The 20,895-nt window shown below is 39.9% G+C and overlaps 1 protein-coding gene across 14 annotated transcripts in view; it reads left to right on the top strand.

Annotated features, from left to right (window-relative positions):
* The first annotated feature begins 306 nt into the window (after window positions 1–306).
* The window catches only part of GTDC1 (glycosyltransferase like domain containing 1), a 321,331-nt gene continuing 300,742 nt past the window's right edge, over window positions 307–20,895 (top strand). For 6 of the 14 annotated variants that reach the window (XM_061445084.1, XM_061445032.1, XM_061445022.1 and 3 more), the window contains exon 1: window positions 309–397. The gene's annotated coding sequence lies outside the window, so the exon portion shown is untranslated. Of the gene's footprint in view, window positions 398–9,843; window positions 9,956–20,895 lie in introns of those variants that run through there. The other 8 variants (XR_009741800.1, XR_009741801.1, XM_061445059.1 and 5 more) reach the window with 5 other exon arrangements.

The following is a 20,895-nucleotide window of genomic DNA, read 5'->3' as shown; positions in this document are numbered from 1 at the left end:
CTCCTTTGAACGGCCTCAATGCTTGTCATGCAGGTGTCACAGCATCACTACAAATGGTTTGTTTTCCTTTCCACCGCTCTGCTCCACTTAGTTTTCCTTTTCATTCCCCAGCCCAGCAGCTGAGCTCCGGCCGGCGGGGAGGTCCATCCGTGCTCGGCCACTGCCGAGGAGCTGCCGCCACGGACCAAGGTCGCCGGGCGGGCCCGAGCACCTCTCCCTGCGGGCGGCACCCGGCTCGGGGGTGAGCGGCACGCAGCGGGGCCCGGCCCGGGGCGGCGGAAGGAGGGGGCCCGGCTGGCGGCGGGGGGAGGCTGGCTCTGCGGCGCGCCGAGGAGAGGGAGGGGCCGGGACGCCGGCGCGTCGGTGCCGACGGTCTCCAGGCGGGAGCGAGGAGGAGGTGAGCTCCCTCTGGGTGGGGTAAGGAGCAGGGCCGCCCGCGCCAGGCAAGAGGGAGGGAAGGGGTCAGCGCGGAGCGGCGGGGCGGGCGTTCGGCCCGGGGCTGGGCGAGGAGGAAGGGGAGAGGGCCAGAGGCGGCCGGCGGTCCGCGGGAGGAGCGGAGGGGGGGCTCAGCCCTCCGGGCCCCGCTCCGCTCGGCGCGGGGGGGAAGGCGAGGGGAGTAGACTCGCCGCCGCCGGACGCGGCGATGGGCGCTCTGCCTGACGTGGCTCCCCGGCACCTGCGGCGCGGGAGGCGCTGTCGGGGACAGCCGTCACCCCAGCCTTCCCTAAAATGGCCCCGCGGCCCTGCCGGCGGCAGCCGGCAGGGGGGTGAGGGGGAGCCTCGCGGCCTTGGCGGTGGCCTCCGAAGGCGGGGAGCCGCGCGGGCCTGCGAGGCGCCCCGCGGAAGGGGGTCATTCCTTGGGGAGTAACCGCGGTGGGGAGCGGCAGCTGCCGGCATTGGTGCCGCCTCCCCGGCGGTCCAAACACGGCAACCGAGCTTCGGCCCCTCGGGGCCACTGCCGGGGCCGGGAGGGCCGAGCAAGGCCTGTCAGCACCCTCCGGCCTCTTCCCCTAGCGTCTTCCCGGGTAGCCTCTAGAAAGACGCGGGGCAGCAGCGCTAGGCGCAGCCGGGGAACGGAGTGTGGCCTGGCGGGGCCCGTCTCCCCTGGGATCGGCGCCTGCCAGGTGGCTACGGAGGAGTCGCCGTTGGGACGTGCCATGCCGGCCAGGCTTCAGTCGGGCATGGCCCTGCCGCAGCCTCCCGAGTACCTGAGTGTTTAAAATGAGTGTGTGTGATTCTCTAAATACGCTCTTGCTGTTTTTAAATGCAAACTGTGCGAGGCAGGGACTGCTTTTCCGAAGCAGTTACGAAGTGAATTGCAAAATCTGAATCCAGTCGCATTCGAAGTGCCACTGTGGCACAATTGAAACGGTAATATGTATAAATAGTTATGCTGATAGAACTGTCAAGAAAATTGTGACCTTTGTGGTGGCATAGTGCCATGCTTTACAGAACACGGAAAACAAAAACATAAGACCCCCTCATTTTTGCAAAATACATAGATTAGGGGATTTTGTTATTATTTTAACCTAAAAATATCCTGTGACATAACACTTCATAACAGAGGAGCTGCTTAAATATACTTTGCAAAAGAATCCTAACTTTAGGAAAGTGTGTCTCGGGTGAATGACACTTGGCATGTCTGCACAAATCTTTTAACACATGGCTGTGATGACTGGAGTAGCAGACTGGAGGAAAGAAACCATTGGAGGTGCAAATGCATGCATTTTTTTTAAGAAGCGGGGGAAAGAGTCTGACGCTTACTTTATGGTAGGATTTTCTGGTTGACAAGTGGGTGTGCATTACCATGGATCAGAGTTTAGACCAATAGTCAGGTAAAGATGAGTAGTGATTTCAGTGTGGCTTATAACAATGGTTTGGTGTAACTAAATAATTATTATATTGGACTCTGTTAACCTGGGTAACCTAAATCTTAACCATGACAGAGTTTTAATATAAAGAGCCTCTGTACAAAGTACAATATTGAATTTTAATTGGAGTTTTCAAGACGTAATGTAGAGTGTATTGTTTATTTTTTTTTTCCTTATTAGAAGTCCAGTCATAGTAGAATTCATTGGAAGAATACTTTCTGACATAAATTTAAATGCTCTGAATCCAAATTTCATAAATCCATTAAGGGAAGAATTTTTTAAAATAGTGTGGTTTTTTTTTTTGTTGTTGTTTTTTTTTTGCTGTTTTTTTTTTTTTAATCTATATGCCCACCGCATATAAAGAGGTAAGCATTATTCTCAATATTGCAGTATCTTGGTATTTACAAACTTTGTGAGCAATTTCCCAATATTGTAACTGGCTGGCCATTCAACAGTGATGGCAGAACCTGAGAAACAAACCCACTGTCCAGCTTAAGGCATTGATACTTTACAAATACAGCACAAAGTTCCTCTGTCCACTGATAAAACACAGTTTGAATTCTCATGCAGTAGTATCGTTACAACTACTGTCAGTTACTGTGCTGGGAGTAGTTCAGTAAAACTGTGAAGCCAAGAACAGCACATAGCGGACTGGTCTTTTTTAGCCTGAATGAGGAAGGGTGTTTGGCATGAGGCACTGATATGATACCAGCAAACATGTCCTGAATTTCAGTCTTTCGGGATTTGCCATGAGTTAACGCACCTCTTAGTCCTTGTTGATCTCCCTCCTGTGTAAGGTTCAGTGCCATACGCGACTAGTATTGTTGCAAAAGTCATGCTCATAGCCTGTGTTACAGCTGAAACATGTCACTTTTGCTGCTAAGTCACTTAGGCCCTAATGTAAAAGTTATACAACTTCCTTAATGTTGTTTTAAAACTAAAATATAGACATATTTTAAAGACCTGTTTGGCTGGGGGCCTGTTTTAGAGTGGCCAGTAAAAGTAATAAACTATCCTCAAAGATTTCTGCTCAATAAAATTTGAGAATATGAAAACAAAAGGTTCCTGCTTTAGCTTTTTAAGTAGTGTTTTCTAGGTCCTATGGTTGCGGCATTTGACACTGCATGTAGCTCAAAAAAGAGCTACATGCTTTGGGCATTTTAGGCCTCTGACCAAGTCCACGGCATTGACTTGTGTTATTTTCTGTTTTGATTAGAGCAGGGGAAGTTTACAGTCTCTGACCAGTATCCTGCGCTGGTGAAAATTTCTGGAGAGATGCTTTTATCGGCAAAACAGCACTTTACTGGTGTGCTTTATTTTGCTTGGAGTTCTTGGAGTAAACTTCTTGGACAAAACCTGAATGGCAGCTGTAAGATGTGATCACCATATCCTGACGTGGAGAAGGCCAGTAGTTTTAGAAGCATTTGCTGTAATTAAATTCCGTACTGTTTGTGTGACCGGCTGGAATCCAACTTAAAGAAATATTATATATATATAAATATACATACACTTACATATTTATACTGCATTTATGACTTCACAAAAATATGTTTACACAGTACAGTCCTATATTGTTCAGACTGGGAGAGCCATTGAGGGAAGGCGTTTCTCCTGCAGCAGTTGATGAGTAAATCCTTCATGTGAAATGTTCTCTTGTATTATCTGTTTTGGTTGCGAAAGGGGAAGTCTTGGCAAAAGACTTAAGATCTTACCTGGTTAAATAATTTGAATTAAAGAGCTGCTGTTTGTGTGTAAACTGGGTCCTAAAATACAGGTTCAGAGGAAACATATATAGCATATATTTTCCCGTGTAAACAGAATTGTATTCTGTTGTAAGGAAATACACTAAGAATCTATTTTAAGTTTCAAGTTTTAATTATGATCATATAAATAATGGGACTGCTCTATTTGAGGGCTTCTGTGTACTGCTGCTTGAGACATAAGCTGTTGTGTTGTGGGAGTAGTAACAAAACCAAAGCAAATTATTTGTTGAGCAGCTGAATGGGGTGAGTATCTCATTGTCTGGGACTAGCTGTATGAGAACATACTGAAATATACACACAAGGCTATTAGGAACCCATGTAGCAGCCATTTTGGAAATACTTTGGCTACCATGTTGTTTGTTGGTTTTGTTTTTTTTTCTTTCCATTTTTATGTGAGAAGCGATCTCCACCAAGTTTGTAAAGCAAGAAAATCATCTTGATCTTTGTTGGCAGAATTATTAACAAGGAGCTCCAGTGAGGCTGCTTTCCTCTGCCCGCAGCCATCAGTAAGTGGTGCAGTTAGCAGTGGTGAAGCGGTGCCTTAGTGCTGTAAGGACAAACATCCCAGTGTGAATTTCACTTCTGAATAGATACATATCAAAGTATGTCTTAAGCATACACCTTAGCTAGCCATATTGCTGCACATCAGATGTGAAAGAAAAAATAAATGTGTGAAGCACCAGGCAGAGTATGAAATCTAAATCTGAAAACCATGTCTCCAAACAGTCTGTTATCCTAAATTCTGGACCCCATGTATATATGGGAGCATACATATATGTTTTATTTTTGATCCACAGTATTTCCTGTAGGCAAGAAATCAAAGATCTTTTCAAGTTATAAATGACAGTAAGTAGGGAAGCCAGTACTTCAGATTGCTGGTATTTTGGGTATGAGTAGCTCTTTGATGTCCAAATGAGAGTGGGAGGAATGTCTAAAATGAACAATGAATTATGTAAAATTATTGATGAAATGCAGAACTTGGAGGAGAACAGGCAAGGCCAGGCACTAAGTCTGTTTGGTTTTTTTTTTTCCCTGAATAATTACTTGTTAGGGTTAAGAAAAGAAAGAACACAAACAGTTGAGACAGATAAATCCTGAAGCAAGTTAGTGCTTATAAGCAACTTTGATTTAGATATTTGTGTGTGTATAGGTTTACATATAGTCAAACGTGCAAAATTTAATAAATGTGATTAGCAGGAGTTTTCTCATTGTCAGTTAATACGGAACTGGATTTAATATCTTCATACCTTAATTTTGCTGAATTGTAATTTTGCTGAATAGTTACTAAAAATTGTTGGAAGTAAAAAGTTAAATTGACAAAACCGAAAGAGATATTTAATCAGTTTTGCATCTGGAAACATCTTTCTTTATTTTGTCTGTCCAACAGTGCAACCAGTGTACCTTCACATGCTGTTTTTGAGTTTTGTTCCAAGTTTTTTTTTTTTTTTGTGCATTTCAGTGGCATGTTTGTGCAACAGGTTGTCTGTGTTTATGAACTCAATGTGCAGGTTTGATATTGCTATAGATACTGTGGGAATGTTTTCTTCTTAGAGGTACAACAGTGGTCCTTAAAAATGTTACTTTGGCCATGCCTCTGGCAACAGAAAATTTGTGATGGTTGTGCCCTTCATGAATAAAATACTCTCCAGAGTGTAAGATTTCTTTCATAGGCTTTATTAGAAGCTGTGGTTGAGGGGGGGGGGGAATGCATGCCACTTAACTTCATGCCCGAGTAGTTGGATTCAGATTTAATATGGTGCAGTCTTTTATTCCTTCAATGGGATGGAAGATTTACTGAATTGATGTTCCATGATGGGCATTACTCACCGTAGCAGAATTTAGTGACCAGCTGCGTTGGAATGGAGGATGAAGACCTCACTGTTGGCATTTGGTATTTTTTCTCAACCTGAAAAGGCAAAGAAAAGCTTCTCCTTTGGAGAACTGAGTTGTTTTTGTTTTTTTTTTTTTTGTTCATCCTCCTAGAGACTAATAAAATGTATGTAATAGAAGCAGAGCTGCGGTAAAGCCATTGTGTAGAAGAACTTCCTGAATGTCACAAAGCATTGTGTGTACATGCAAGAGTACATGTTTGGGAATGCTGAAAACTCAGAATGTGAGTGATTAGATAAAGCAGCGATGGTATGGGACTGTAGTGGCAGAACATTTGGAAATAAAAACAGTGGAGTAGCTCTGTTTCTGGGACCAGCTCTTGGAAAAATATCACCTTTTTCGTGTTCTTTTCCAATCACGTTGGTTTGAAGGAGGTGGGAAAGCCTCAAGAGTTAAGCGTTATAATGGAGCACTTGACAATGGAGATCTTGATTCTGTTTTCATAGTGGTTTATTTACCAGATGACACCTTTGTAAATAAAACAGGAATAAAGTCCATCTTGCATTGTGAAAATAAGGTGCTTTTTTAAGTATCTTGCCTGGTGCATGTAATTAAGCAAAGGCTTTCTCAGAAGCACCATCATTTCATAATTTAAATCTTGATTGAACTACAGATCCTCATTTCATCTGATCCTCAGTGTCATATTTCCTATATATCTGCTTTGATACTTATTTTACATACAAATTTTCCAGAAAACAGAAATTCAACAAGTAGTTGAACATATTGCATCTTAGGTATTCTGTTTCTTTTCAAGGTTTACGCAACGAATATGTTGTAAGATGACTTTGCAGAATAAGTAATCCAGTAGTTTTCAGTGGAATTCTGTGGTTTGTGATTTCCCAGGTGAAAATTTTGCCACTTACCTTGTCTGTCTGCTGGATTGCAGTTTAATGCAGTAAATTTCTGAGTATAACTTTGTGTGTGGTTTGAGATAAACTGAAGTTCTCCAGGTAAACAGTAACATCTTCTTGTTGGCTTCACAGAATAATTTCTTGTCCCAATCTTGCTTTAAGAAAACTTTAACAGAAAATATGCTTTTGTTATCATTAAGTCAGTTTTCTTTTTTCTTTTGATTTAAATGTAAAGACAGATTTATGAAAGTGACTGTAGAGATGGTGCTGGCCTATATATTATTTCCGGCAAGGCATAAAAAGTTGGTCGTTCTTGGGCCTAAAATCAGCAAGGCATGTGACACGAATGCTCCTCCATACCTGTCAGACCAGGGTCCTTAAGGACCACAGGACATTGCTAAAGCAGAAAACTACTTTGCGTGCTCCTCTTTATGAATGTTCCGTGATTAAGCTTTTAAAAGTCACAACCCCCAACATGCAACTGCAGTTTCATGGTAGCTGTGACATTATTTTACTATCCGTGCTGTGAATTTCATTCTGTAGTAAAATTGATATTATATAGGCCTTTTAAGTTGGTTGTCAGTGGAGAATAGGGAAGCTACACTTACAGCATCTGTATGCAATCTTAGCGACAAGTAGGACCCTCTGGAAAGCTGTTACTGTTGGGGCAGAACTAATCATTCCATGTGAAATTATGTAAGGAGAATTAGCTCTGACTCTACCTCATTTCCTTTCATACTGCTGTGAAAATAAGCTCAGAAACGTCAAACCTTCCCTCCTCATCTCTCTAAATACTTTATTAAACACTTCTTTTTATTAAGGCTTATTTATTGCAGGTGCTAGAAATGAAAATAACTAACTGTATTTCTAGGTACTAACAGGATGTGCATCCTTGCCCAATTTGGCAGTTTTGATTTCCTTCTCAGGACTGGATTCTTAGGATTGGTTGCTGTGCCTTCTCTGTACTTTTGACTTTATTTCCCCGGTGGATCATTCAGAGTACTTCATTTTTAAGGTAGCATGCTTGATGTGATAGAAGATTGTCAATCACAGACTGCCTTGGCTATTTAGAAAAAAGAGATATCAAAAGCCTGTGTGGAGCTCTAAGGAGCAGTCAGGTCACCTGCTGATTTGCCTGGCAGGAGTCTAAACTCGTACAGCCTTTAGATTTAGGAAAGAAAAGGCAGATCTCTGGAGGTCATTTGCTCTACAATAAGACCCTGTTATGTGCGCGGGCATACAGTGTTCATTGTAAAGCCAGATAGATGTGTACAGATGGTTTCTCACGTGTTCATCTTCTAGGTCTTAAAAACAATCAGTGATAATTTCTGTAACCCCTCCATAACCTAACTTATTTAAGTATCCCAAGAGGTAGCATGTTTCCTTAAATACTGTTTTATTATTTTCCTAACCCTTTGCAGTAGTGGGACATGATAGTCATTTTTGTAACTGCTGTTAACCTGTTTTGAAGCCTTAAAGCCTGTGCTCTCTTTTTTCACTATTTTTTTTGTTTGGTTGTTTTTTTTCGCTACTTAGCAAGGACATTTTCCTTTAACTTTCCCTGATTGCTTAGGTTTTCTTCTGAGCTTTTCTCTGTTTCCTACATCTGTGTATCGAGGCCTGAACATAATACACATTCTTAGTCAGTCAATATCAGTGATGAATAGAGTATATATAACCATTTTTTGTGTATGATGCTTCTGTTAATAAATCTTTCACTTTTTGCAGTCAATTCAGTATTAATAGCCCAATTTCAGTTTTGCTGTTAATCCCTTCATCCTACTTTTTTAAATTCTGCTTCCCAGAATGCTTGCAGCCCTTCCCAGGTAACTACAAAATTTTGCAATTACATTGTTCATCATCCAAGTAATAAATGAAAACATTAATCCTACACTGAAAATGCTGTCTGCATTATTATCTGTGGGCCAAGAGGAAGAGGCTTATTATAGTTGGAGTCCTGCAAACAGTACTTTGCTGCAGACCTGACCTTTGGAGATGAAGTCACAGAATGGCATGGTTGTGCTTTGACCCCTTCGTTACCTTTTGGGCTGTTTTCTCATTTTGGTTCCTTATGTTCATATCCGTCCTGTACTGGGGAGCCTGGAACTGGACAAATGAAGTCAGAGATCTTGTAACTACAGATGTTTAGAGAGCAAATCTTCAGTGAGATAAAACAAATTTGGAGAACTTTTGCATGGATCTGCACACCCAGGTTGATGTTGGTTTGGTTCCTGGGAGCGGTGTGTAAAAATCACCTGTAATTAATTGGATAAAGATATATGTTCACGCTTCCATTTCTGACTAAATTGAGGTGCATCCATGTACAAATGGTCATTTTTCATGGCTGCTAGATAACGCTTTAAGAAAAAAAAAAATCTTTGATCAAACAGATACCAGTATTTGAAGTGTTATTTTGTGAACTGTGTAGACAATAGGAGAAAGGGAAGAAAGAGGGTATCTCTACTTCAAACCTTTTTCTTTCATGCTATTTGCTTGGAATGTAGTCTGAATTGTTTTTCTTTTATGTTAGTGTTTTAGTATACCTGGCATAATCAGAAACACTTTGTTTTATCTCCTGCACTGGCATTTCCAAAAATGAAGTGACCAAGAGAAGATGCTGGAGAGTCGGAAAGTTGCAAGGACTGTAGCTTACAGTTAAGGAAGATGTGATTGCAACATCTGTGCCTAGGAAAGCTTCAGTCTGATCCGCCTTCTGTCTTCAGGATTTCTGGGATTCCAGAAGCACAAGTGGCGCAGATAAGACATGTCCTTTGAGGTTTTAAAATGCTTCTGCTTGGATTGTAAGGCTCTTCCTTATTAGGCCTACAGGAAGCACATCTCCTGTAGTGCAGCCAAATTGGTATTATTAAATACTTCTCAGACTCTCCCGTGGTAACTCCGTGGTAACGTTATTTGGGTGGTTCCCTCTGTGTATTGACTAGCTGAGTATGCAGCCTCAAGGTGTAACTGTGCATGATAATTTCTGACTTGCAAGCTGTGATAAAATCCAAAGAAGAGTTCATAGAGGACTTTACACTTTTTTCCTTAAATTGGGCTCTTCAGTGCTAAAACTTGGAACGTCTAAGTTGGAATCTTCATTAGAACACAATGAGGAATAATAGGAAGAAAACCCCCAAAGCCTGCATCAGAAAAAAATTGTTTTCTTTATTGATTCTCCCCCTTGCTAAGTATGTTATTGCAAAATGGATCTTTGCCTGTTCTCAGTGCAGCAGGTACGTTGGTTTCTGGGTAGGATAAAATTCTGCATATTCATTCCGGGGTTATTAAGAAAACCCTGCCCTTTTTCATCATCTTTGAGCAGCAGTTGTGTGTACTTTCTGATCTTGAGACTCTTCTGCATATGTTTGGGTTCCCTGCTTGCTGTGCTTTGCTTCTGCTGTTGTATCCTGCTCTTGGAAGCTGTGCCTGGTGAGATGTGCTTGCTTTTCTCTTACCTTTCAGGTAAACTCTGGTCCGCTGTGAAGCCTGTGGGAAGATGCAAGTCGATGGCCTTCCTTTGCTCCAGCTATAACCTTTTTGAAAGGACTTCACTTAATACAGTGCCCAGCGGACAAAGCAGGTATACTCTGTGGGAGTGCAACACAAAATAGAAATTGAAAGATTTATTGCTGTAAGTTCAGGAATATGTTCTGCAAAAGAAAAAGTCTGTAAGTAATATATTAAAAGAGGAACTGGCTGAAACATGAAGACAACCTCTAAATGAGAAAAGCAGGTGTTTTGTATTATTTCCTTCATGTTTAGTTTTTATGTTGGTATCTTCATAACAATGCATGACAAATGAATATGCTTTACTCTCAGTGATAATTAAAATTCGATTACCTGAATATTTATGTTGTTCAGTACTTAGAAATATTTGGTGAGTTTTATACTTCACTGGAATCATAGAGTAATTTTGGAAGTCAAACAGTATATTTCATTGCAGACTATCCTAAAATAATTTCTTAATCATTTGGATGCATTAGCATTGCATTAAAAAGTGTAAACTTTGAAAATGTAGTTAGTAAATTCTGTGCAAGAACTGAACTCTGTTCTGTTTTCTAGCATTAATTATGCAAGTTTGGAATTTCTCAGTTTCACTTAAAGGTGGGCTTTTTTATTTGTATGTAGCCATTGAAGTAAATCACCGGTACAACAAAACATTGTACTCAGAAATGAGGGATGCCTGGATTTGGCTCTTCTAACTGAGACAGTTTAATTCATCCATCATCAGGGATGATGTTTTTCAGCAACACGAAGTATTTTTAGCCAGAGTGCTTTCGCAAAGTTTCACATTTTTCTTCAAATAAAGCCTTGGTAGTGTTTTATATGACCTGACATTTGTCCATCTGTCCTGAAGCTCCCAATACTTTTCTATTCTTTCCAATGACCAAATGAGCTGATACACATTTTTTTCCAGCTTAATAATATGTAACTTGACTTAGAGAACCATTTCGCATGTCAGATTTTCCAAAGGTTTCTGGGAAATTATTTGTTGCTCTGGATAGCAAAGCTAAAAGTTATTAAAAAATGTGTTATCTGTTTTATTATGAAACTATAAGAAAAATATTGGCTTGGGAACTAACTAAATGCTTTCTGATAACCATAGCCTCAGGGAGGATACTTGAATCATTTGTAATAAAGGGATATCTTTTGATATCTTCTGGTGAATTGACTAGTATTCTGTTTAGATCATAATTTATGGAAAACCTGGCTTGATACACAATGTTACATTATCAGATTGTTTGGATGTAAGAATTGCCTTTATGTATGGTTAGGATTTTCAGTGTTTATTCTTTTAATGTGCTCTATGAAATCAGAAAAAGGTGTTGATATTAAGACTCTACCTTTATCTCTTGCTTTCCGTTTTTTTAACGTGTGAAACTGATTTGATCAGTGCAGTTAGAGCTCGGAGTTGCGGGGTAGATTTGGCCTAATAAACCCCTTCAGGTATATAACAAGTGTTACTCAGAACTGAGAGCAAGCACCTTTCAAATACAATGTATTATTTTGCTTTGAGAAATAGCACTTTATTTTTTACTTTTTGGTAAACTGGTATGAAAACTTACATAGTTCTCCATGTGAATGGTAACTAAGCCTCTTATTTCTTGCCTTGAGGGGAGAAGTTTAGTGGTTATAGGATGAAGGCAGTGTGTAGTGATAAGTGCTTGAAAAATGTTGTGATGAGTTAATGATTTCTTAGGTTATTTTACAAAGAAGGTGTACAGAAACCATTTTAAATAGTGGGAAAACAAATTACAGAAATACTTGTTTATTTCTTCCTCATAGTTAAGCCCCCACCCCCATGTTGCAGCTCACACTGTCCTAGCTTTATTTTGCCAAGTTTTCATAGAATCATAGAATGGTTAGTGTTAGAAAGGACCTTAAGATCATCCAGTTCCAATCCCCCTGCCATGGGCAGGGACACCACACACTAAACCATGTCACCCAAGGCTCTGTCCAACCTGGCCTTGAACACCTCCAGGGGTGCAGCATTCACAACTTCCCTGGGTAACCAGTTCCAGTGCCTCACCACCCCTACAGTAAAGAACTTCCTCCTTACATCCAATCGAAATTTCCCCTGTTTAAGTTTTAACCCATTACCCATTGTGCTATCACTACAGTCCCTGATGAAGAGTCCCTCCCCAGAATCCTTACAGGTCTCCTTCAGATACTGGAAGGCTGCTATGAGGTCTCCATGCAGCCTTCTCTTCTCCAGGCTGAACAGCCCCAACTTTCTCAGCCTATCTTCATACAGGAGGTGCACCAGCCCCCTGCTTTGCACAAGTCCAGGTAGATGTCAGCTGCTTCGCCTCTACCTGTCAGTTCCACAGCCCCATCACAGAAGGCCACCAAATTGGTCAGGCAGGATTTCCCCTTAGTGAAGCCATGCTGGCTGTCACCAAGCACCTTGTTGTTTTTCATGTGCCTTAGCATGCCTTCCAGGAGAATCTGCTCCAAGATTTTGCCAGGCCCAGAGGTGAGACTGACTGCTCTGTAATTCCCTGGGTCATCTATTTTCCCCTTCTTGAAAATGGGGGTTATATTTCCCTTTTTCCAGTCATTGGGAGCTTCCCCTGACTGCCATGATTTTTCAAATATGATGGCCAGTGGCTTTGTGACTTCATTTGCCAGCTCCTTCAGGACCCACGGACAGATTTCATCAGGTCCCATGGACTTGTGCACATTCAGGTTCCTAAGATGGTCTTGAACCAGATCCTCTCCTACAGTGGGCCTAAGGTCTTCATTCTCACAGTCCCTGTATCTGCCTTCCAAGACTTAGGTGGTGTGGTCAGAGCATTTGCCAGTGAAGACTATGGCAAAGAAGTCATTAAGAACCTCAGTTTTCTTCAAATCCAGGGTAACCAGTTCTCCTGATAGCTTCAGGAGAGGGCCCACGTTGTCCCTAGTTTGTCTTTTATTTGCAATGTACCTATAGAATCCCTTCCTGTTGTCTTTCAGATCCCTAGCTGAGTTTAATTCTAACTGGGTCTTAATTAATTATTTAAATTAATAAGGTAATAAGGTAGAGACTTAGCCATCTCTAACTATGATTCCATGTTTAATGAAATTTCATTCTGTTTAATGAAAAAAAAAAAAAAAGAAGTGCCTGAGTTTAGACCAAACGCTGACTCAGGTCCGGAAACATGGGATCCTTCCCATTGACTTAAAATGGGTATGTGAGGCTTTTTTCTGATGGCTCATATAAATAAAAGTGAATGGGCATTAGATTACACATCCATCATTCTGATTATCACTTGAACTGCTCAGCATGTGTAACCTGGTAAGCATTTGCCAGTATTGTATTTAACTGTACAGATGCTATTAGAACACTATATTCTGAATTTTATTTAATTTATTGTGGTGGTCTAATGCTCTACAACTGGAAGAGTTTGAGGCAGAAAGATAAATGATCAGGAGCATGCACATTCTGCGTGGAGTATCAGTTTTTTTTAGCATCTGGAGGTCTAGTTACTCAGATACAAAGCATGCTTTTTACTGCAGTAAGAATATGTTGAAAATTATACTTTTAAGTCAATATAAACCTATTTACAGTATAATATATTAGATGTGTAAATGCTCTCTTGTGGAAAAAAGGGTTCTGCCCATCCGACTTCAGAGCTTAAGAAAATTTTCGGTTTCCAGCCTCTTAATTTTTTTGTACTCCACAGATTACAGAGCAATTAAATGTGTCCGACCTTGAACATTTGGTAATTTGATCATTCTCAGGGAGATGTTTTACAGTTTGGGTCTTGGATGTGGGGCTGGGATTTTGGCATGTGGACAAGTTTGGTTTTTTTAAAGGTTGAATGCTGTTAGAGCCTGTTGCCTCTGCTCACAAGACTTTCCCCCATTTTATAGCATCCAAATATGAGACAGAGGCATTGTCTTTAAGTGTTTTAAATAATTTTAAGATCCACTGAAGGGATATATTCGGTCAGATGAGCAGGGGTCACTCCTCAGAACTAAAAGACTTAGAGAAACGTGATGATTTGAAGTGTGGTCAGGGTTTTAGTAGAGCTACTACAGAAAACATGAAGCATCACAAAGAGGTTGAAAACGTCATGTATTTTTGTGGGCCAGCTCTCTTCCCTTTGCCTGTTGTAGCTCCTGAATGGTGAAAACATCCAAGAATACATGCATGTGGAGAGAATGTTTGGATTGCGGTATAAATGTAAATTTGTATGTGAGTTTGATTGGCAGGACAGTGATTCTGCCTGGTGTTATGACATTAATGTTACCTGCACTTGTGAGAGGAGCTGCAGGTCTCCCAGGGTCGCAAGTGAAGTACCCCACCTGAAAGACTGATGTTGGGATATACAGTCAAATATATCTCATTTTTTTTAATCAGTCTTTTACATATAAGTAGTCTTTTGAAGTCCTGGTAAGTATGATATTACTGTTTTCTTTTTCATTCCATTTGTGTTTTAAATGAGACCAGTCACTAGTTTTGTTAGTTTTTGTTAGTGGATTATCATGAATCTTACACATCCATTCCTTCTGCTTGCCATCCTCTGCTCTCCCTACTTTTGTGTTAGTCTGGGTTGTGGCTCTGCACTTGATTTAAAGTCAGTAAAAATCTCTATCAGAGCTTCTGTTAGTGTTGAAAGTCTGTAATCACTTAGGATATTTTTATGCCACATGAGCTTTGGAAAGCAGATCCTGAATGTGACTTTGATTTTTTGAGGGGGAAAAATCCACATATTTTCATTGTTAGTGGAAACTGTAGATGAGAACCTCAAAGAGGAACACTGGGGCAGCCTCCATAGGTTGTCCACAGTGTATTTGGTCAAAAAATAAAAAGTTCAAGGAATGTGACGTGGTTCTTGATGCAGAAAAAAGCTTCTGTATGCCTAATACATTGGAAAACATTTGTTCAAGAGCACATCTTCCTTGTGCAAAATTTGCCCCTGTATTCTTATTAAGGTCAGTATCCACATAGGTTATCTCATACATACTGAATGTGATGCCCAAGGTTTTAGCTTGTAAATGAACCTGAAAGTTCATTTTTAGTTTTAGCTTGTAAATGAACTTGAAAGAATGTTCTGTTCGGTCATATTAGAACTACGTAAATTGTTTGCTTAGAAGCTTATGTATTCCTGCTCTTCCTGTAGTTGTCTTCAAACAAAAAGTAACAGTTGTGTCCTGCTTAACCAGTGAAGTTTGTGGAAATAATCCTTAGGTGTATACACACATTCACTGACTGATTCTCTTTTAAGTAAATTGGTATTAATTTTAAGATAAAAGTTTACTGTTCTGGATGTTTAGGCGGATTTTCCTGTTCTTTACTAAACCTCGGTGTGAAAAAATGCGTTGTCAATTTTGTGAGAGTAATAAATATGTTATACTGTTAATTGTATCAGAGTGTCTTTGTGAGTCAGGGAGGAATTATAAAAATACTCTTTCATGAAAATCAAATAAACTTGGGTTCTGGATCAAGTGGGAAAGTTCATGTGTTCCTGTAGTTCTTTGAACATCCTGGCTTTACTATTCACTACCAAAAAGGTCTCTGCACTTGATCATGTGTTGGCATGTTCACCAAGAATCAGCATTCCTCTTCTGTATTATTTCTTGATAGCTTATTCATTAATCTTTCAAAAGTACTGGACTGCTTAATGGAGTCAGAATAAAAAGGATGCATTTTCAGAAAGTCTTTAGTGTGTTATGTTTGCTTTCTACATTTCTCTTAAGCATTAATCGATCAACTGATTTTGAGTCTAGTCACCTCTCAGGTTAGATCTCAGGGATACAAGGATGGCTAATGTACTCTGTAAATTAGGTGTGAAAGGATTGGAGAAATGCACAAGCTGATGCTGTGCAGAGCCAAGTTGGGTTTGGCCTGGCTTAGGGTTAGGGTTTTGACTTGTGTATGCTACCTTGTGAATGCAGGGCAGTCTGGCAAGGCTAATGCGAAGCTGGAGCTAATCGGCTGTCCTGGGTCTAAACTGGTCCTGTAGAAAACTGCTGAGAATACTTATTTTCTGCCTGTATTTCTGCATCCATTTTGTTGCTTGAGTTGTCTTTTTTTCTGGAGCTATCCTGTTCCTCCTGTTCCAGGTAATGAAAGGGTGACTTGGTCTCTTTTTGCCGCTCATGTTGTAGCACAGCTTTAAAACTCTAAGCCCCATTTGATTAATACTACCATTGCAGGTTTTGCAAGTGGAAAAGTCTTTAGCTCAATGATTTCCTGAAGCATCTGTTGTGAGGAGGTGATTGTTCTGGGGCTGGTTGGAGGCTAGTACCCAAAGGAGAATCGCAAGGAGGTGAACACCCGAGCTAGCAGCTAACTCTTGCGGCTTCTGCCTGCCCCATCACCCAGCAGCGAGATTCTAGAATCATAAAATGATTTGGGTTGGAAGGGACTTAAAGACTGTGTAAAGATCTAGTTCCAACACCCCTGCCATGGGAAGGGACACCTTCCATTACGACCAGGTTGCTCAAAGCCTTGTCCAACCTGGCCTTGAACAGTGCTGGGGATGAGGCAGCCACATCTTCTCTGGGCAGCCTGTGTCAGTGCTTCACCACCCGCGCAGGGAAGAATTTCTTCGTTGCACAGCAGCTTGTTTGTTGTGGTAAAGGAGAAAGGAAGCAGATTACTTGGGAAGCCGCTTTTCATCCTTAGCATTTCTTTAAGCATTTTAACTCTTAGTGGCTACTACTTTCAGATTTTTACATTCATGTCAGTTTTGTCATCAGCTGTAACTTTCTACATGCCTTAGTAAAAATGTGAATGGAATGACTTTTTAAGTATTGCTTAGCTGTCCTGGAATGGAGGCTTTCTTACGCTTAAAACTTCTAAAATTATGAGCTGATAGTAGTGAGCCACAGGCCATCAAGTGTTGCAAGCTTACAGGACCAGAGGGTATATCAACAAAAATTTGTTTTGACTATGTTTAAGGATTCTGCCTAAAAAATAAAGCTTAAAGTTCATGGTATTACTTAAATAGTGAAGAAAACCTAACTAGTGTTTCTTGTGTCATATTATTTCAAGATTAGATATAGGTATATTATGATAGGCAGTGTTTTTGGATTTCATTATTTATCTAAAGAAATTGGCTTATATATGTGAATAATGGAAACAGAGAGCAAGTCACGAGAAGTAAAGGTGCAGCTGCCTCTGCTCTTCTGGTAAAGAATCCTCAACCTCTGAAAAATCAGTCTTAGCAGACAGTAGATGTCAAAGATGGAAAGCTGGGGCTCATGTAATCTCCACTTTTTTAAGGTATTTCCCCAAAGTGCTTTTGCCCACTCTGAAATCACTGAATTGTATGTATCTTGGCCCTAGCATTCATATATTCAGCAACCTGTAAGTTCTGCTCAAGCTGTGAGTTTTACAGGGTTTCTAATGCTCTGTTTGAGGGCAAGGTTGCTGTTGCTTTTTTTCTTTAAATTTTATGAGCGTTTTATATAATGATGTTCCTGTAATGCTTTTGGCCATGAATCAGCAAAGCATTTATGTGCATGCTTTAATTGAAGTGTGGAGTTGTCTTGCTGTGCAAATGCTGAAATCAGTGAGACTATTAATTAAAATTAAGTATCTACATAAGTGCTCTTTCTAAAAATAAGTTGCTTCATAACAGCTTTGGGCCATATTTGGGGAAGAGGGGTTTTTTTTTTCTTGAACTTTGAAAATAGGTATAGAATTCTCTGAATTGTATGATGATAAAAACATAGCAGCAATACCAGAGGGTGTAATGTTCATGGGGTGGAGTGTGAATTTTCTGTCTCATAAGATGTCACCGAAGCCATTTTTTATTTATTTTTAAATAGAAAATAAAACTATTATGGTTTGCATATTGCACAGAGGGTGGTGTCAAGGAAAACTTCAGGAAGTTACTCCTTAAGCCCCCACAGAAGCACCCAACTTGTAGGAAACAGTCAATTCACCATCTTGCTTACTGAGTGCCTCGTTTACAACTCCATTTTTCTTCCATCGAGTAAAACCTTGTATCAGTTGAAGTCAGTGCTTCTCAGTGTGAGACTTCTGGTTGTGTTGTGTGTAATTTATGTTTTCTATCTGTAGTTGAAGGCATTGAAAAGTATTTCCAGGAAGTACCGAGTTGTGTTTTCCTTTATATGTCAGACAATTTACTCTCCAAATTTACTGTAAAATTACCTTTACAAAATTACCTGGTTTATTAATTCCCATGGCATCTTGGTGAAATAGTGTAGTTTTATCTTCTAAGTCTGGCTCTTTACCAGAATAACTTTTATCATGCTAGCCTGTTACTTTTTTTTTTTTTTCATCTTCTAAAAACAGACTCTTTTTATAAGCCTCAGTATTCCCCACCCACAGGAAACCAACAGATTAATAGATGAGGGAAGAAATCACTGAAAACACAGGGAAGAGGAATGTTATTGTTTGAATTATCAAGCTGCTGGTACTGTCAGATTTCTGATTGCAGCTCTGCAGTCTGTTCTTGCAAAACTGATTTTTAAAGATCTCTCAGATGTGCCTTTTGCATGTATGTATATAAGCACTGACCACATTCTTATGCAGGAAATAAGAGACCTTAATGCATGTGATGTGAGCTGGGACAAAGCACTGTTTGCCTGAGGTTGTACAGACATTTGAAGTCAGAAGCAGAATTGGAGCGCAGGTGTTTTCTGAGCAGAAGATGATGCTTCTGAGGTGCTTCAGTGTGATGTGTTAATATCCCCAAGCTGTTGGTTTTTTACTGCTGCAGCTCTTGGTTTTTATCATTATCATTTATTCTTTCATTATTAGTTGAAACTGAGAATCATGCTTGCATGTTAACACAGTTCAGATTCTTGCTGAAAATCATATGGTTGTTCCTAAAAATGGGGTTCAGAAGGTTCCTATTTTAAGCCATTCATTAATGTTGTGGGGGGAGTTGCATTTGTTTAGTGTTGGTGCTAAAACTTTTTGTAAAGCATTGTCATATGAACACAAAGCGAAATTTACTTTGTTTGGGGAAAAATACCAATGTTGCCGTCTTTACTGTGAGCACATCAGTTGCTCTTTATTGCTTTTAAAATTTGATTTCATTGTGGTGTGGCAAGCTTTTCAATGAACATAGTTGTTTCATTTATATAACACTAGAATTATTGTTAATGCACAGTTTCATACTGCAAATTACGTGTGTAATATTGCGTCCAGTGGGATCCTGTATCACAAAATTTGCATAGTTATAGTGCTGGTGACATCGTATCTCATACAAAGAACCTAGGGACCTGATACAATATCAGTAAAACTGTCTCATAGGTATGATTCAAGCAGTTTTATTAGCAACATATGGGGTATGAAGGAGCCACAGAGGGTAGTTTTGAGTGTAAGGGTGCTGGCCTATCTTTTTCAGCCTGTAATTATATCAGGCCTCTTCTACGGCATTATTTGTTGCTGCTCTGGGATTGCTGAAAAATAACTACTAATATGATGACACAGAGGATCAGAATAAATTATAATTGTTGACTTTACAAGAAATTCATTGGCAAAAAGGCTTACTATCCTAAGCTTGGATGTCATTTCTGGTTCAGCTTCGGAACTAAGCCACATGTACAAAATAATATCTTTTTGAAAATCTCAGAGTTTTCTGGCAACCTTATGCTGTTGTATTGGATGCTTTTGTGATCTAACTGATATGAGGAAGAAACTTCTTCTGGCTCCATTTTAGTTTTTCGTCTTAAGCCTGGACAGGGCACTTTGTTTAACTGACTCTAGGATAGTGAACTCTTGTTCCCCAAGTGGAACGCATTATGATTAGTCATCCTCAAATAAAGAGTTCATAATTTAAATGTTTTGACATTAAAAACTAGGAAAAATATAGCTAGAAAATTACAGTAGTGCTTTGTTTAGTTGTACTTCTTAAAATCATGATATGTAGTAAATAATTTTTACATGTTATACAAATGATAAAAGTTTGGGGGTTTAACATTTCTTCTAATTCACTAAAAGCCACTGTGTGTAGATTGCTATTACAGAAAAGTACTTTATGACAACTTCCCTGATAACTTAAAATGCTTGTGTTTTTAAAAACACTGGGCTGTGCAATGTGTCTGCAGAACAGCCCGTGTAGAATTAGGACTGTTATATAGACTTTACTCAGAATTACTTTTGAATTATTTTATTCCACATTGAGGTACAGCATGAAAAAAATAGAGCTGGGGGGACAGAACTGGTGAAGATTAGCAGGAGATCGGTGAGGATGGGTCATCTGTGCCTCTGCAGAGCTGGGACCTTTATGCTGCTCCAGTGATGTGGGAGCATCTTTTCGTCCATTTTTCTCCATTTTTTTCCATTTTTTCAGTGTAGACCCATATTTGCAGACATTTGATCTGGAAGGTATCCTGAGAATTGTTCACCTCTTGTTTTTAAGTAGGATGAAACTGGTTTGAATCATTCCTGACTTACTTAAATATGCGTAAAATAGTGAAAGAATGTAATTTGGAATTTAGTTGCTAAACTTCTTTCTTAAGATTTAAGATCTCAATCAAAAGTGGTATTTTAGCTGAAGATATATTAAAATTCAAGTATTTGCTTGCAACACCTCCCAGAGCTCAGTGTTACTAGCTAAGATTTTCAAGTGTATTCTCTGCAAGCCGTCAGTAAAAATACTGAAGCATACTGGAGTGAGGACAGATTCCTGCCTGTTTCCAATGTTCTGCCATTCTCGTAAAAGACTACCGGTGCTTCCACCGTACAGTTTTGCATCCTGCGATGTTCCCAAATCTTAAAAGTATAAACTAGATCATATTTCCTTTTTTTTTCACGTAACTTTATAGAAAATAAACTCATGGAAGTTACAATGAATTCCTTGTCAGAGAGGAGAATTAAGATTGGTTTGATGTGAATTTCTAATTTTTCCCCCAGCAAATGTTGCCTGGCCAGTCCTTTTGATGTGTACAAATAGATAATTTAATCACTTGTTGTGGTAACCTGTTGGTAATGGAAGTAAGGATTACTTTAATTATCATTTCTCCATTTTCTTCTCTGGAATAAGTTTTGTTTGTGCTAGGAATTCCTGTCTTTGAGAGCTTTTCTTCTGTGAGATTTTGAAGGTA

Source organism: Pezoporus flaviventris, unplaced genomic scaffold (genome assembly GCF_033815535.1).
Source record: "Pezoporus flaviventris isolate CSIRO_AGI_PZ_B2104156 unplaced genomic scaffold, CSIRO_AGI_Pfla_v1 ptg000001l, whole genome shotgun sequence".
Classification (NCBI taxonomy): domain Eukaryota; kingdom Metazoa; phylum Chordata; class Aves; order Psittaciformes; family Psittacidae; genus Pezoporus; species Pezoporus flaviventris.
The sequence above is the reverse complement of the archived record's forward strand: the minus strand, read 5'-3'. Positions and strand labels throughout refer to the sequence as shown.